Source organism: Gobio gobio (genome assembly GCF_949357685.1).
Source record: "Gobio gobio genome assembly, chromosome: 25".
NCBI lineage: Eukaryota > Metazoa > Chordata > Actinopteri > Cypriniformes > Gobionidae > Gobio > Gobio gobio.
In genome coordinates, this window is record NC_137121.1 from 5,487,198 (window position 1) to 5,500,554 (window position 13,357).

At 41.8% G+C, this 13,357-nt stretch overlaps 1 protein-coding gene across 1 annotated transcript in view; it reads right to left on the reverse strand.

The window, feature by feature from the left end:
- Positions 1–13,357, reverse strand: part of kcnq1.2 (potassium voltage-gated channel, KQT-like subfamily, member 1.2) — a 306,186-nt gene that overhangs the window by 220,886 nt on the left and 71,943 nt on the right. The gene's annotated exons all lie outside the window — the stretch shown is intronic.

The following is a 13,357-nucleotide window of genomic DNA, read 5'->3' on the forward strand; positions in this document are numbered from 1 at the left end:
AACAAACATTTGAATACTTTCATTATGCACATCTCCTTTCTTAAAAGAAACCGCGAGGCCAGAGGAAACAGCAGCAGCTTTGTTAAAGTTAGCGAGGAGCCGTGTGTCTGGCGAGAGCGGTTATGATTCATGTCGTTTCATCACACGGCTCTGGATGTGTCGCGCCAGCTGTGCTCTGCACCTGCAACTCCAGAGAAGAAAAACACAGACGAGAAACCAAACGGTTCCCCTTCTGTCCCGTGAAGCGAAAAACAAGAAAAAAAACACAAACGAGATCTCCTTAATGTCTTGATTGTTTCTCTTACACAATAAGAGAAACGTCTGCGTGCATTTGATCTCACATGTGTGTCTCCGCTAGAGTTTCAGAAGAGATCTCAATGTCTCCAGCACTGCTCAAATTTGTTTTTAGCATTTATTTTATAGCACTGTACTGGCAATTATCTGGTTTTATTTTCTTTAACCCTTAATCGTCCCTCAAGTAGGGTTTACGTTTGAGTCCCTTGGGGTCAGATAGACCCCAAACATTTACAGAGCGATTGCATAAGGAAATATAATTTTTTTACATGGAAAACTATATATAATTTTTTTTTTATTTACTTCTCAACTATACATTTATGCTGTGTTTTTGTGGGTATTTGGTAGTTGTTTACCTATTTACTGCACAAATACTTAACTATGTCATAAATTGGCTCAAAAAAAGTGAAAAAATCACTTGAATGATGATCTTAAATAAATATAAATAGTTTTTGGACATTGTGTTAGGGATAGAATACCGCCATCTGTAGATTTGTGGAAAAACTTTAGGAATTATAGTTAAAGAGAAAGAGAGTGCAATGACCACATTATCCACTAGAGGTCCATAGGGAAGTTATGCAAAAGTTAAGCTGCCTTTCATCTTTCTTTTATTTGCCCTTTTCCCTCTCTTTCTCATGATTGTTCCATGTTGCATTTGTGCTCTAGTATTTGTCCTTCATTTATGTATGGAATTTTTTCAGATTTATGCCAGTTTTGTTGATTTTATTTGCCAGTTTCTATAAAAATGCTCTCTGTTGCAGTCATACACATGTGTGTGTTTGTGTGTGTGTGTGTGTGTGTGTGTGTGTGTGTGTGTGTGTGTGTGTGTGTGTGTGTGTGTGTGTGTGTGTGTGTGTGTGTGTGTGTGTGTGTGTGTGTGTGTGTGTGTGTGTGTGTGTGTGTGCGTGTGTGTATGAGACAGAAAGTTCGTTCCACTTTGTGTTTATGCTCTACGACCAGATCTTGATATAAATGTAGACATTTTCAGATTTATACTGGATTTAGTTTTTTTTTTTTTTTTACAAACAAAGTGAAAAAAAAAGCATTTTTTACATTTTCCCATTCATTGGCAAAATCCAAAAAAAATGCTCCAGACACCTGTGTGTGTGTGTGTGTGTGTGTGTGTGTGTGTGTGTGTGTGTGTGTGTGTGTGTGTGTGTGTGTGTGTGTGTGTGTGTGTGTGTGTGTGTGTGTGTGTGTGTGTGTGTGTGTGTGTGTGTGTGTGTGTGTGTGTGTGTTTGTGTGTGAGTGAACATGCTTGTTCCATATTGCATTTGTGCTCTAGTAATAGTACTTCATTTATGTATGAAAATCTTTCAGATTTATGCCAGTTTTGTTGATTTTATTTGCCAATTTCAATAAAAATACTCTCTTTTGCAGTCATACACATGTGTGTGTTTGTGTGTGTGTACGTGTGTGTGTATGAGATAGAAAGTTCATTCTACTTTGTGTTTATGCTCTAGTACCAGACCTTGATATAAATGTGGAATTTTTTTTAGATTTATACTGGATTTAGTAAAAAAAAAGTGACAAAAATGTATTTTTTATACTTTCCCATTCATTTTCAATGTGGGGTCAATCTGACCCCGAGGGACTTAAACGGTAAAAAAAAATTTACACACCTTTAGAACAACCAAATCAGGCCAAATTTTTTGTGCATGTTTAGATAAATTATTTAGGAAAAGTCACCGAGTCTCATGGCCCTGAGATGAAGGGAACACTTTTAAAAAATGGAGGAAAAGTCCAGTGGGGTCAGCTGGAACCCAAGGGACGATTAAGGGTTAAGGGGAAACATCTGAGACACAAAAGTTACTATGTAAATAAAGCACTAACTCTGAGAAATAAAGCTACACCAGTCGGGTTCTGGAAGTAAAACCCCCATTCATTTTCTCCATAGGGAAACAGATTTTCTACAATAACTTATAAATCTTTAAAGACAGCCCTACTGTGAGCTCCGAGGTTGTTAATCCATGGTATTTGCCTCTGCTGAAGCCGTCAGCAATTGTTTAACAGCAGAATTCCTGAGCTTCGTCTGAAATCGAAAACTTCTCTACTATATAGTATGCGAAAAAACAGTAGGCGAAAAGTACCCGAATGACCTACTACTTCCGGCGGGATTCTGAAGTGTGCATACGATCGACACTTTACTATCCCATGAGAGGATTTATGAATGGAGGTGATGGGACGCAACTGACGCTGGTAGGTCACATGATCATGATTACATTCATATTAAACTCATTCATACTATACAGAACTTACTTTTTTAACGGTCGTGAAGTTTGTTCACATTCAAATGTAGAATCGCATGCGTTAACGCGCTAATTTTGACAGCACTAGAAAATATATATTTCATATAAAGATTCAAAATGGTATTTTGTGCATTTTTTTCAAAACGAAAATGTTTAAATTGTATAACTTTTTTTCCAAGTTCACTTTTTTTACTTCAGCAATATTCTGCCAAGTGTCGTCTTTAAAGGGTAACTAAACCCTAAACCAACTTTTTTCGCATAGTACGCGATTTCGGACGCAGCCCTGGTGAAAAACTACATTTCCCATGATGCTGCACAGAAAATTCCACCAATCAGAGAGTCAGAAAAAGCGCCAAAAGAGCTCTTTAGCTCCGCCCACTCCCATGAAGCACTGTGAATGACGAAATAGAGTCATTCTCAAAATACTTAAATAATTGTAAATATATGCATATCATTTTGCAATGAACGTAAAATATATTGTTTTTATTAGGGATGCACCGATATGAACAATTTGGCTGTTACCGAAAACCGATAATTATTTATATTTGAAAGCCGATAAACGATATATTGGCCGATAAATCTAAATCCAAATCCATATTTGTATATATTTCTTTAGAGTCTCACCATGTCTCAAGCACTCAATTATGATATTCTCATAATAATGTTATGTAGCCGATATGACAAAGTTGAGCTGCACATGTTGCACTGAACCATATTTTCCTTTTTTGCACCTTAAGTTTAATAACAAGCACAAACTGTGTTAAATAGTTTAAAGTAAAATGTATCTGTAATACAGCGCCGTTTTCTACTTTACCACAGAAAATTATACAAACTCCTAATTAAAAGCAAACAAGGAAGAAACGTGTATAATCGCCTTTAATGAAGATTTTGGAAAATAAATGAGATATTCCATGTCCAGTAGAATAAAATGGAGTAAGCCTATTGTTAAATCGGGTGATCAGATCTCAAAACGTAGGCAAAGCTTAAATTTGGCTCGCCTCACAAAGCCTACCTCTCTCGTTCGGCATAAATATAATATTTCCCTTTCAAGGGAACTCGCGCTGCGTCAAAACGCTTTTGAGAACGCTTCTGCGTGATTGCGTCTTGAAGCACTTGTGGAATCAGTCCAATGGACAGACGGAACGTCATAGACGGGTGACGTCATAGACCGGAAACTATAAAGCACCCGTGAACACAAACAGAAACTAGCTTCTTTGCCTTCAAGAAGCGCTCTGTGTGAATCTTGTCTGTAAAAAAAAAAAAAAAAAAAACTGGTGTTTTTTGTCTGTCTTTAGAAAAAGTTAGGCAGGAGTTTTCCACCTTTGTTCTTGTAAAAGAAAAACATAAAAGTAAAACAAATGTGACAGCAATTCACTGGATGTGTTCATCCCTGCCCTCATTTCATTACGGGTGGGGATGCATACCGGTATTCTATGTGTGTTGACTGTTTGTTAAGCCGCCGGGCGCTCTCCGAGGAGGGCGCTTCGGCTCGCGTTCCCCGTGGCTCAGGTCCCTTCTGCCGAGGCAGAGCGGCGGCTTCAGTCGTGGGGATCGCAAATAGGTCCGGCAGAGGGGTTAGAGACGGGCATCGCCCTTTCTCAGCCTTCACCTGCCGGGTCCAGTGTTTCATCTCAGGGTGGAAGCACGCTTGCGGTTCCTTCTGCCCCGAGTGAAGCGCAGAGATGTATGTGCGTCAGCTTTCATAAAAAAGGAGTGGGCGGACATTCATTGATAAATTTCTCAAATGTGTAAGAAAAGCACGTAGCGAAAAAGAGAAAATAACGACTCGGATCTCATATTTGCAGAGGCAACATGTAGATTACAGTCTGCAATATAAACACTGCATATCACGTTTTGCCGAGGCAGCGTGTAGATGCAGTCTGCTAGAATGGATTTGCAGAGCTCGTGTTGCCGAGGCAACACGTAGATTACAGTCTGCAATATAGTAGCGTTTGATCTTGCGTTTTGCCAAGGCAGCGCATAGATCGGGGTCTGCTAAAAATATAATGGACAGAGCTCGTGTTTGCCGAGACAACACGTAGATTACATTCTGCAATATAAGAGAAATCAATGGATCTCGTGTTGGCTGAGGCAACGCGTAGATTACATTCTGAAATATAAGAGAAATCAATGGATCTCGTGTTTGCCGAGGCAACACGTAGATCATGTTGCCACAATGCATTTATAAATGGGGGAAAGAAGGAAGAGGAAAAGAAAAAGAAGCCCTTTTTCTCTGTTCCTATGTTTGACTCCTCTTTGCATTTTTCATGCAATGAATATTCAGCCAAAAGAGTGAACATCTGAGTGGTTTTGAATGCATTTCATTTTGACAAATTAAATCATATTTCTTTGTGGCTTGAGAATTTTTTATATATGGAAAATATATATACATATTTCTAAAAATCCATGGTTATGGTAAGAGCATGCGCTGAGTGCTTCGTGCCCTTTCTAATTCCAAAATGTGGAAGCAGAGTGAAGTTCTCTTAAGGCAAGGCGGTATTGAAAGACAGTTATTGTCATAAAGAGGGCTTTGTCAAAGTAAAACTCCTGACGCCATCAATGTCAGGTTTCTGAGGGAAACCCTCCGTAGGAAGGCGGTGTTCACCACACTATACGGTGCCCGTCTCCCTTCGGGGCCCTCAAGGGGACCATTCTGCCAACCTCGCCATTTCGTGTGTTTCGGGGCGCAGTGGTCTCTGGCGAACACATATCTCAGGGTCCACCCGGAAACGTAGTGGTCCTGGAATGCACGCCCCCTCCGAGGAGGGTCCTAGAGCAGTCAGGCCAGTTGTTCCCTGCGCCTTCGTGCTTCAGGGCACTGCGCTTGCTGCTCGTGGTACGCCAGAGGCCAGTCTTGAGAGACTGGTATCTCTAATATTTCTGACGATATCAATATCATGTCTCTGAGGGTCCCTTCCGTAGGAAGACGGTGTCCAGCTCATTATACTGTGCCCGTCTCCCTTCGGTGCCCTCAGGGGGACCATTCTGCCAACCCTGCCACCTCGTGTGTTTCAGGGAGCAGTGGTCTTTGACGAGCACATATCTCAGGTTCCACCCGGAAAACGTAGTGGCCCTGGGATGTGCGCCCCCTCCGAGGAGGGTCCTAGAGCAGTCAGGCCAGTTGTTCCCTGCGCCTTCGTGCTTCAGGGCACTGTGCTTGCTGCTTGTGGCCAGAGGCCAGTCTCGAGAGACTGGTATCTCTAATATTTCTGACGAGCTCATATCTCAGGTTCCACCCGAAAAACGTAGTGGCCCTGGGATGTGCGGCCCCTCCGAGGAGGGTCCTAGAGCAGTCAGGCCAGTTGTTTCCTGCGCCTTCGTGCTTCAGGGCACTGTGCTTGCTGTTCGCGGTATGTCAGAGGTCAGTCTTGAGGGACTGGCATCATGGCAGAATCTGTTAGGTTTCATGGCAGCTGCGTCCGACGGGATACCTTTTCGGCCTGCTGAGCATGAGACCGTGACAGTGGTGGCTCATAACCAAGGGGTTTCCCTGAGGGGATACCTGCTCCGCATGATTGAAGTCACGCGGCGATGCTTTCGTCCTTTAGTTATGTGGAAAGATCCTTGGTTTATGCCCTAAAGGCTGGTATTGGGGACTCATGTTCGTCGCGTTACGCTAACGACAGAGTTTTCCTTTGCGGGCTGGGGGTAGAAATCATGAGTGATCACTCTCTAGAGTCTGAAAAAAGAAAGAAGAAGAAAGAAGCACATATCTCAGGTTCCACCCAGAAGCGTAGTGGCCCTGGGATGTGCGCCCCTCCGAGGAGGTTTCTAGAGCAGTTAGGCCAGTTGTTCCCTGCCGGTTCGCCGCTTCAGGGCACTGTGCTTGCTGCTCGTGGTACACCAGAGGCCACTCTTGAGAGACTGGTATCTATAATATTTCTGACAATATCAATATCATGTCTCTGAGGGTCCCCTCCATAGGAAGGCGGTCTCTACCTCATTATACGGTGCCCGTCTCCCTTCGGTGCCCTCAGGGGGACCATTCTGTCAACCCTGCCACCTCGTGTGTTTCAGGGCGCAGTGGTCCCTAACGAGCACATATCTCTGGTTCCACCCGGAAACGTAGTGGCCCTGGGATGTGCGCCCCCTCCGAGGAGGGTCCTAGAGCAGTCAGGCCAGTTGTTCCCTGCGCCTTTGTGCTTCAGGGCACTGCGCTTGCTGCTTGTGGTACACCAGAGGCCAGTCTCGAGAGACTGGTATCTCTAATATTTCCGACGATATCAATATCATGTCTGGGGGGACCATTCTGCCAACCCCGCCACCTTGTGTGTTTCGGGGCGCAGTGGTCCCTGACGAGCACATATCTCAGGTTCTACCCGGAAACGTAGTGGACCTGGGATGTGCGCCCCCTCCGAGGAGGGTCCTAGAGCAGTCAGGCCAGTTGTTTCCTGCGCCTTCGTGCTTCAGGGCACTGCGCTTGCTGTTCGCAGTATGTCAGAGGTCAGTCTTGAGGGACTGGCACCATGGCAGAATCTGTTAGGTTTCATGGCAGTTGCGTCCAACGGGGATACCTTTTTGGCCTGCTGAGCATGAGACCATGACAGTGGTAGCTCAAAACCAAGGGGTTTCCCTGAGGGGATACCTGCTCCGCATGATTGAAGTCACGCGGCGATGCCTTCGTGCTCTAGTTATGTGGAAAGATCCTTGGTTTACGTCCTAAAGGCCGGTATTGGGGACTCATGTTCGTCGCGTTACGCTAACGACAGAGTCTTCCTTTGCGGGCTGGGGGAGCGATCATGAGTGATCCTGCTGAGGCAGGGGCTGAGGCCCGGGTAAATTTAGACTCCACACCGAGGTGGCGGAGCTTTTGTGGGTATCCAGCTCCTCCGGGACTGGACACCATGATACGGGAATGGCCGAGGCCACCCCTGTACACCTTTACCCGATTGCTCTGCTTCTAGGAGTTCTGGAGAGAATTCGCCAAGACGTGGCTCGTCTGTTGTTAATAGCTCCGTACTGGCGGGCCCGAGTAGGGCTCAGACCTAATTTCTCTTCTGGATGGCTCTCTGCTGGAGATTCCGTTCAGTAGGGAATTTCACTCTCAAGTGAGAAGTTTGATCATCACCCCTGCCAGGAGGGTGAAACTGGGCCTGGCCTCCGAGGGGGCCCAGCCCATAAGTTCAGGTCTCTCAGCCGAGGCTGTTGAGACCATATATCACTCCAGAGCTCCGTCCACAAGGAAACTGTATTCTAGCCACATTGAAGGTGTATGTGGCAGCCTTAGCTGCTTTCCACGCTCCTTTTGGGTGAGGTTTCTTTGAAGAGAAACCTGCTAGTTACTTGTTTCCTTTGTGGCTTATTTGAGGCTTAGATCTGCAGTCAAGGGTTTGCGCCCGGCATAGGGAAAGTTCTCTTCATCCTAGGCCAGGCTATGTTGCTGGGGAAAAAATTCTACTAGCATTATAATACCTATAGTACTGCTGGCCTTTGTCCTCCTCGGCGTCAGACCAAGGGAAACTAATCTGCTTTGACCACTCCTGGGGTGCAGGTGCTATCGTAGTAGTGTGCACTTTTGATTTCACACATACGGTCACATGCTCTTATGGCGGCGTTGGTATTGCGTTCTCAAAAGCGTTTTGACGCAGCGCGAGTTCCCTTGAAAGGGAACGTCTCAGGTTACGTATGTAACCATGGTTCCCTGAGAGGGAACGAGACGCTGCGTCGCCCTGCCATATTCCCTGTGTGCCCGTGAGCGACTTCTTTCAGGCTTTTTCAGAAGCTAGTTTCTGTTTGTGTTCACGGGTGCTTTATAGTTTCCGGTCTATGACGTCACCCGTCTATGACGTTCCGTCTGTCCATTGGACTGATTCCACAAGTGCTTCAAGACGCAATCACGCAGAAGCGTTCTCAAAAGCGTTTTGACGCAGCGTCTCGTTCCCTCTCAGGGAACCATGGTTACATACGTAACCTGAGACGGTTTCCATGGCTGCGATGTAACATTTAATTGCGAATCTATTATTTATTTTGTTTGTGCCTCACTAGTGTCATAATATTCACATAAAACAGCTTTTAAAACAGGTTTTTCCCGACTATCGCTGGGTGACAACTATTGTAATATGTGGACAACATTTTGAAAATAACTTATAATAATCTATAATTATTCATCAATAAATATATATCTATAACTATAATCTTTTTAAATCATTTTATATCATCATTTTCTATACATAAACACTATCTCCCCCTGGTTTTCTGCAACGTAGCTGCGAGCAGATCATGTATGTTTACAAACAGTAAATTGGTCTATAATACTTAAATAAATGAATGTTTTCCAGTGATAAAGTAGGTTTACGAACTGTTTAATACAAGACACTTAATTACAATTAAAAACAAATGAAAACAAAATTGATAAAACGATGGAAGTCATTTATGAAGCGCCCGACGGAACCCTTTAAGATTTCGTATAGAACCTTTTCTTTATAAGAGTGAAGGCCAATTTTCTTCAAATATTTTTCCAAGTTCAAGTCGATTCCATCAGTAATTCCTCCCTTCAATCTAAAGTTTTGTAGACTTCACAGAGACAAAAGCGAGTCCACCCCCATCAAGGGTTTCTCAATGCCGCCTGCTCCATACAAACAACTGCTTTTGTCCCCGATTCGAGGGCCAACGGGTGGCCATACGCTTTCTGACCCTCTTCCCCGAGAGGTACAGCCTCTGCAATTAAAGCTTTAATTAACGGATCCGACACTTTACGGCGCGGAGGAGAAAGCTCTTTGAGCGAGAGGTGAAAGGGACATTGGCCAAGCTTTTGTAGCTCTCGGATTCCCCCGTACGATTGGTTTCTCATTACGGTTCACGCTAAATTCAGCTTTTTAATTAACTGCACTGGAAACTTCATCCAGGGCCGATTCCAATGGCCTTTCGAGTGGGCTGATTTGGAGCTGGATGTTTTATGACCCTCTTTTCATGTGTGGTTTGCAATTTGACAGAACAAAAAAAAAAAAAAAGTCTCTGTTGTGGGTATAAACATTCTCACCGTCCCAAAGCAAGACCCCGAAACTCACCAGACCTCACCAGCTATTTGAGGCATTATTGTTCATCTAACAATGCCATATAACACCCATGAACAATCCAAACTGAGGCTCTGTTCCGAAACCTAGTGAACTCAGTAAGTAGGCAGACTTTTATGGTACACACCTGACATGAATGCAAAAGGCATGCAGTATAATTACACTTTATACGATACCTCATTCTGGCCCAAATCGCCTGCACTAAAGAGGGTTTTCACAGAGATACTATAGAATCACCATTTTGGTTCCCCAAACCTTTAAGTGAACCGTTCTTAAAATAATCATTGTAAAAGAACATTTAAACAATCTAAAGAAGCTTTTTCCACTATAAAAGAACCTTTTGAGGAATGTAAAGATTCAATGGAACCATCAATGCCAATAAATAACCTTTATTTTAAAGGGTTAGTGCACCCAAAAATGAAAATTCTGTCATTAATGACTTACCCTCATGTCGTTCGACACCCGTCAGACCTCCGTTCATCTTCAGAACACAAATTAAGATATTTTAGTTGAAATCTGATGCTCTGAAAGGCCTCCATTGGCACAATGGCACGGTTCACTCTCAAGACCCTTAAAAGACACTAAAGACGTCGTTACAAAGTCCATCTCACTACAGTGGTTCTAAAATAACTTTATGAATCGGCAAGAATAGTTTTTGTGGGCAAAAAAAACCTAAATAAAGACTTATATAGTGATGACGATTTCAAAACACGGCCTCATGAAGCTTCGAAGCGTTATGAATCAGTGAGTCGAATCATGATTCGGATCGTGTGTCAAACAACCAAACTGCTGAAATCGCGTGACTTTGGCGATTCAAACTGCTGAATCGACTCACTGATTCATAACGCTTCGAAGCTTCATGAGGCCGTGTTTTGAAATCGTCATCACTATATAAGTCTTTATTTAGGTTTTTTTTGCCCACAAAAACTATTCTTGCCGATTCATAAAGTTATTTTAGAACCACTGTAGTGAGATGGACTTTGTAATGACGTCTTTAGTGTCTTTTAAGGGTCTTAAGAGTGTAAAATGCCATTGTGCCAATGGAGGCCTTTCAGAGCCATCAGATTTCAACTAAAATATCTTCATTTGTGTCTGAAGATGAACCGAGGTCTTACAGGTGTCAAACGACATGAGGATAAGTAATTAATGACATAATTTTCATTTTTGGGTGAACTAACCCTTTAACCCTCTGGTAGTGTTTGTGTCAAAAGTGACCTTTTTTTATTTCAATGAAATAATTGTACTATATTTTATTTTTTATTTAATATTTAGTATTTTTAGGGGAATTTATGGTACTACATTTTATTTTTGCAGTAGGTATAATCCATCTATTCACTTTTTGAGCATGGACCTGAAAATGAAATCTTGAAGGCTTCAGTTTGGTCTCTTTTTAAAGGGTAACTAAACCCCAGCTTAGAGCTTAACTCCACCCACTGGCAATATTATTTATGAAATAAATATTTTCTAGTGCTGTCAAAATTTAACGCATGCGTTAAATGTTTTCAGTTTAACGCGTTAAAAATATTTAACGGAATCAACGCAGCATCTGTTTTTTCTGTCATCCTTTAGCTAGCGTTACATTATATGATAAGCGTGACAAGACAGAAGAGAACACGCTGTTTGTGAATGTCCTGACTATAACAGCACAACAGAATTGAGTTCTCTTTTTAGCTTGAATGAACAATAACACACAGAATTATGCCAAAATGCCCATTTTGTGGGGTATTCTCAAAAGAGCAGTCTTAAATTAGTTAAATAACGTCTTAAATTAACTTAAAGAGTTTCAGCGGCAGATCTTAAAGTGACAGCAGCCACTAATGATGTCTGTTATTAATGCTAATCAAAGAACACAGGGAACAGAGAAAATACTAGCTTTAATAAGGATTCATCTATATTTAATTTATAATTTATGCAGTTAAAAACGGTGTTTGATTAAATTTCTGTATGCCTAAATGGTAGGAAGGCCATAGGTAAATATGACATTTATTATAATGTTATTTGGAGAGTAACTAAAATGATTAAAATATAAAAATATAAAAAACTTGGATGTTTTTTAATCGCGATTAATTACAGAAAGAATGTGTGATTAATTAGTAAAATAATTTTAATCGATTGGCAGCACTAATATTTTCCTAACCATGTTTTACTCTAAAACTGTGAGTAAATCAAAGCCATAAATCCAAGGGCGTCGAGAAAAAAAAAAAAAAAAAGACGCATAGCATCAGTTTTGACGCAAATCAACCCGCGGTTCGAATCCGCCTTTTGCCCAACTCAATCTTCTCCCTTTTCCCTTCACATATCAGATCGGAAAGGCATTTATTTTCAATAAAAATGAAGAAAATATTAGAAAAGTGTAAATAAAGCGTCTAACATGTGTTTAATAATAAGTGTTTATCGGTTAGGGGTAGATGAACAGACGTGCTGAATGTTAGAGACGATAAAAGTGAGCGGGTCCAATATCATTGATCGTAAAAAGGGGGTGGGTCTTGTCCCGCCCACATACAATGATTCCGACAGCCATGCATAAATCTGAACAAGCTGTGCTCCAAATTTGAGGTTGATATCTCAAAAAATGAGCTTTCAGTGAGATTTTGTTTGGGTGCAGTACCAAACACTTCCACTAGATGAAATTAGTCTCCCATTCGTTTCAAATGCGAACAATACAAGTGACTATTTCTTTCAGGACCATTTAACCTTTTCCAATCATCATTTTTTTGTGTTCTCATACCATTCAGATGAAGTAAAACACTCTTTAAAAAAAAATGTTTTGGTCAAAAAGGACCAAACAGCACCAGAGTTAAGAGTGTGTGTCCTTCACGGAGAATGCAATCCCATGATGAATTATGACAGATGGTGGAGAAAGCAGGAAAATGCAATAAAAATACTTGAGATGCATTCAACCTGGAAAAGAGATGTTATCTACTAGGATGTTTCTGGTGCTTCTGTTCTGCAGATAAGAAACTTCATGATGAAATGAATTAGATGGATAATGCCAGATCTCCAGAGGGCAAGATTTTAATTATATAAAAACCACAAACACACCTAATGGTGAATCACTCAAATGATTCATGGAAGACAACTACAATGATTGATGTGATGGTCTTGCATAATGTGCCTTACCGAAAAGACCGAATAGCTTGACTAGCCAGACTTCCTAAAAATGGAAGCTAGTCCACACTCTCAGATAAAAAGGTACAGTGGAGGTACAGTTTAGCTCCTTGTGGAACAAAACGTATAACTGTACCTTTAAAGGTACACAATTGGTCCTTAGGGTTCAATTATACCATTGTTTTCCTCTACTTAGAGCCGGAGTAGGCAAGATCAGTCCTAGCGAGTCGCTGACCTGCAGAGTTTGGCTCCAACCCTGAAAGACATCTATAGAAGCTATAGAAAAACTATGTGGTCACCATTATTGTGATCAATGTTTCATTTAGTTGGGCACTTTGACTCTTGCCTTTTTATGTGATTTTGTGGATTTTGTTACAGTTTTAACAAAACATAATCTATTCAAATCAAAAGAAGTCATAAACAAAACATTATCATGAAGAAAAATGTCTGACTAAACTCATCACTGACTAAAAATGTTCATCAACAATACTTTCTCGCCACAGGTCAGACATTCCGAATTTAGATTTTTAAATACATTCTAGTGGGACATTTTTTTAGACGCACACAGATTTCAAGAATCAGCGTATGAATCCCAACAATGGTGACATACGTAATGCTGCAATGCATGCTGGGAGCCATGAGTTTTATTCTGTGGTGGCTTAGTAGGGTTGGAGCTTAACTCTGCAGGACATC